The 4,319-nt window shown below is 47.7% G+C and overlaps 2 non-coding genes across 2 annotated transcripts in view; both read left to right on the top strand.

Annotated features, from left to right (window-relative positions):
• The first annotated feature begins 881 nt into the window (after positions 1-881).
• LOC143266248 (5.8S ribosomal RNA) lies at positions 882-1,036 on the top strand. Its single transcript, XR_013041300.1, has one exon. It is a non-coding gene; the product is annotated as a 5.8S ribosomal RNA (ribosomal RNA).
• A 1,820-nt stretch (positions 1,037-2,856) lies between these two features.
• LOC143266228 (large subunit ribosomal RNA) overlaps positions 2,857-4,319 on the top strand; it is a 4,388-nt gene continuing 2,925 nt past the window's right edge. Inside the window, exon 1 of the ribosomal RNA XR_013041289.1 lies at positions 2,857-4,319. This exon is cut by the window's right edge and continues 2,925 nt beyond it. This is a non-coding gene — a ribosomal RNA (large subunit ribosomal RNA).

Below are 4,319 nucleotides of genomic sequence, written 5' to 3'. Positions count from 1 at the left end.
AAAACACGAGAGAGAATATAAAGAAATATTTTGGGACGTTTGGTAACGAAATGCATGGGTTTGCGAAAAAAAATTGTTAAATTTCTTGTTTTTTTTTTTTCGCCCGCTTCGTGAGAGACTCTCATTTTATTTTCTTTCTCTCTATAAATTTTGTCTTTGGACCAAAGGGAACACCCCCTTTTAGCCTCTCTCTATTTCGTGTTAAACGAGAAACGAAATTTAGAGTGTGACACGGAGGCTTTCACGCGGGGGGTGTCCGGGTAACCGATGGAAATCGAACCACGAAACCGCTTCGACGAACGAAGTCGCAACTTCACGAGAGTCCGCCTGCTTACGACGGACGATATGGTAACGTATCGCTTTACGGACCGGCTGAGAAGCGAAAACGATAGCGTAGTCTCCTTCGTTGGTAGACCGATCTGACGCCGGCCATGGAGTGTCCGTATTGAATCTCGCGATACCGCCAAGACGTCCAATATATGTAAGCAGCGAGCAGGAGACTCTGTGTTACGCGCGACAGCGCGTTTCGTATTTTCCACGGTTTTTGAATGACTTTACCACCCGGAACGGACTGAAAACTCGCCGCACGAAGAGAAATGCGTCACAGAGCGTTGTTTCATCGGCGGTTCTGTAGTTTTATACGGTCCTTTACCCGTCCATGGACGTTATCGTGTCGTCTTAATCATCAATCAGCTCGGGTAAATCTGTGAACAGAGCTATGACGGGACGACGTCCGAATACCGATACTCGATCTTGCGCTTGGATTGGAGTTAGTATTCTATGGACAATCGAACGAATTTATAAACCAGGTTAAATAAATCACGTACATACTGGTTTTCAGACGCTGAGTTGTTAAATATGAACAAAAATTTTTATACGATTACCCTGAACGGTGGATCACTTGGCTCGTGGGTCGATGAAGAACGCAGCTAATTGCGCGTCAACGTGTGAACTGCAGGACACATGAACATCGACATTTCGAACGCACATTGCGGTCCACGGATACAATTCCTGGACCACGCCTGGCTGAGGGTCGTTTATATAACTAAAGACTGCTTGCGTTTGCCTTTAGCAGCAAAAGGTTTTCTCTTCATTGTTAAATTTTTTTCGGTACCGCTCGTCGTTCGACTAGATAAAACGAAACTGTTAAACGCCGAAAAGTCGAACGTTTCGGAGCGGGATCCGATGGTCGAACGCGAGAGAGAGAACAACTTGCGAAATTGGCGAAAACGTACGAGCGATGGTTGGACATTTCGTCGGCGTTTGACGCGGAGAATGTTAAATGGAACGTTCGTGTCTCGCCCTCTCTTTGCTAGTGTTCATTTTTTTCACAGGCGACAGAAGAACATTTTCGTATATCTCGCAATTCTTAGTTTTTAGGATCTTCTCGGCGGAATGCGCTTATCTCGGCTTGCGTGAGTCGTGGTTTCTAGTTAAACCCCTAAAAGAGACCATATACGACCGCCCGTGAAAGAGCGCTCCCGAGTCGAAAACACCTAACTACAGAAGGATATTTAGACGAGAGAGAAAATGATTCTTCGCCCTGCGAGAGAATTGTTAGACACCAATTGAAGGAAGCAAGCCGAGAGTAGAGCGTGTTTACGGCGTTTCTCCGCGCTCCCGACGTTGTCTGAAATGATTGTCGAATTTTTTTTTCGACGGTGCGAAAGTTTATACAACGAGGGGAAAAGTTAAAAATAAACGTGCGACGGAAGCTCTTTCACGGTTAAATTATTACGAGATCGTAGCTTCGCCACGTTTTTTTTAACATTTACAAGCGCAGATCGCTTCGTTGTCGTTGATTAGAAGCGGAAGACCGCGCGATCCCAATACGGGTTCCGGTCGTCCAGTCCTCGAAGTGCATAATTGTGCCGGACGGACGTTGAAAAACCCGGACCGATCGAACGATAAACGCTTATTTGGTGATCGTCTTGCGAGAGTCTCCCTTCATTGTTGTTCGTGTGTTAAATTTCTTTTATCGAACAACGGTCGAACGCAAATGAACAATGACATTTACACCGAAGATCGATCTCGAAACGCTTTTGTTCCTCCTTTTGTGCGCTCGTGGTTTCATCGAACGATATATACACGACGAAGGTGTACCACGCACGTTAAAAATGGGATTTCTTTTTTCCTTTAACCCTTTATTCTCTGGACCATGATAAGTCACCGATGGTTTACATGGCTGTCTCTGGCATTCTCGCCCTTTTCTTGGGATTTTGCGTCGGAACGCGACAGCAAAAGAAAAAACGTATCGGACGATGCGTCTTTACGGTTTATCGACCGTCGAGTGTATATTCGAACGTAAATATGTTGTAACGGTATATGTATCCTTTAGGGGACAAAAGAAACATGAAACGATCGTGTGCGAGAGCGCGCCGAGGGTAAGAAGAAAAGGTGTCCGACCTTTATCTCCTCGTTGTCGTAGTCTCTCCTCGTCGTTTGTTTTAACGCGCCCTGGATAGATAAAAAGATATATCCGATTATAATATATACATATATACTCCGACGCGAGTCGAGAACAACCGGACGTCGTCGTCGTCGTTTTTTTTTTTTGTCGTTGTCCCGCCTGCCCGAATATGCGGCGTTTTAAGTGCCTTTTTTCTTTTGTCGAACAAAAGAGAGAGGAGACACCGAGCTTTCATTTTGGCTCGTACGTACCTTCGAGTAGTCGACGATATTGTGTTGATCCGAAAAGAGAAAAATAGTTGGTTATCGAACGATACAAGGAAAAAATCGAACGACATAATCCCTGTGCGTCGTTGGTATTAATATACCTTTCGTATTACGTGTCGAAACCCCGAAAAGAGCGTACAGTTTGTGGTATAACTTTGAAAAGAAATAATAAAATTTCGACGACCTCAGAGCAGGCGAGATTACCCGCTGAATTTAAGCATATTAATAAGCGGAGGAAAAGAAACTAACAAGGATTTCCTTAGTAGCGGCGAGCGAACAGGAATGAGCCCAGCACTGAATCCCGCGGTTAACGCCGCTGGGAAATGTAGTGTTCAGGAGGATCCGTTTATCCCGAGACATCGAATCGCGTCCAAGTCCATCTTGAATGGGGCCACTTACCCATAGAGGGTGCCAGGCCCGTAGCGACCGGTACGCGTCTCGGGTGGATCTCTCCTTAGAGTCGGGTTGCTTGAGAGTGCAGCCCTAAGTGGGTGGTAAACTCCATCTAAGGCTAAATATGACCACGAGACCGATAGCGAACAAGTACCGTGAGGGAAAGTTGAAAAGAACTTTGAAGAGAGAGTTCAAGAGTACGTGAAACCGTTCAGGGGTAAACCCGAGAAACCCAAAAGATCGAATGGGGAGATTCATCGTCAACGAAGCTGGCTCCCGTGTTGGTGCGATAGTGCCCCGGATGGTCCCGTTACGGCGGGTTTCCCATCGGCGTGGGCACACCACCCGCGGCGAATGTTCCGGCTATGTAGTCGTGCACTTCTCCCCTAGTAGAACGTCGCGACCCGTTGCGTGTCGGTCTAAGGCCCGAGGCGAAGACTGTCCGTTGCTTTTAGCGTACGATGACAGCCCCTTGGATGCCCGGCCGACTGCGCGACGGTACTCAGACGGTATCGGGCCGCAAAATTCTCGAACGCACTGCGTCCAGGACCGCCGCAAGCTCGTTCCAGTCTAGATACCGGATGTACGGACTTAGCGCCGTAACCGGGCCTGGCGGGCTGTTGGCAGGCGGAGTCCTTGGACTGGCCAAACTTTGAATTACCGGTCGGCGACGCTATTGCTTTGGGTACTCTCGGGACCCGTCTTGAAACACGGACCAAGGAGTCTAACATGTACGCGAGTCATTGGGATTTGATAAACCTAAAGGCGAAATGAAAGTGAAAGTCGTCCGTGAAGTCGACTAAGGGAGGATGGGCCTCGTTACGATTAGGCCTCGCACTCCCGGGGCGTCTCGTTCTCATTGCGAGAAGAGGCGCACCTAGAGCGTACACGTTGGGACCCGAAAGATGGTGAACTATGCCTGGTCAGGACGAAGTCAGGGGAAACCCTGATGGAGGTCCGTAGCGATTCTGACGTGCAAATCGATCGTCGGAACTGGGTATAGGGGCGAAAGACTAATCGAACCATCTAGTAGCTGGTTCCCTCCGAAGTTTCCCTCAGGATAGCTGGCACTCGACTCGAACGCATAACGAGTCTCATCTGGTAAAGCGAATGATTAGAGGCCTTGGGGCCGAAACGACCTCAACCTATTCTCAAACTTTAAATGGGTGAGATCTCTGGCTTGCTTGAATTTTCATGAAGCCACGAGATATAAATTGATAAAATTTTTCTTGGATCAGAGTGCCAAGTGG

This window comes from Megachile rotundata, unplaced genomic scaffold (assembly GCF_050947335.1).
Source record: "Megachile rotundata isolate GNS110a unplaced genomic scaffold, iyMegRotu1 scaffold0114, whole genome shotgun sequence".
Classification (NCBI taxonomy): domain Eukaryota; kingdom Metazoa; phylum Arthropoda; class Insecta; order Hymenoptera; family Megachilidae; genus Megachile; species Megachile rotundata.
This window is presented reverse-complemented; position numbering and strand designations above follow the sequence as displayed.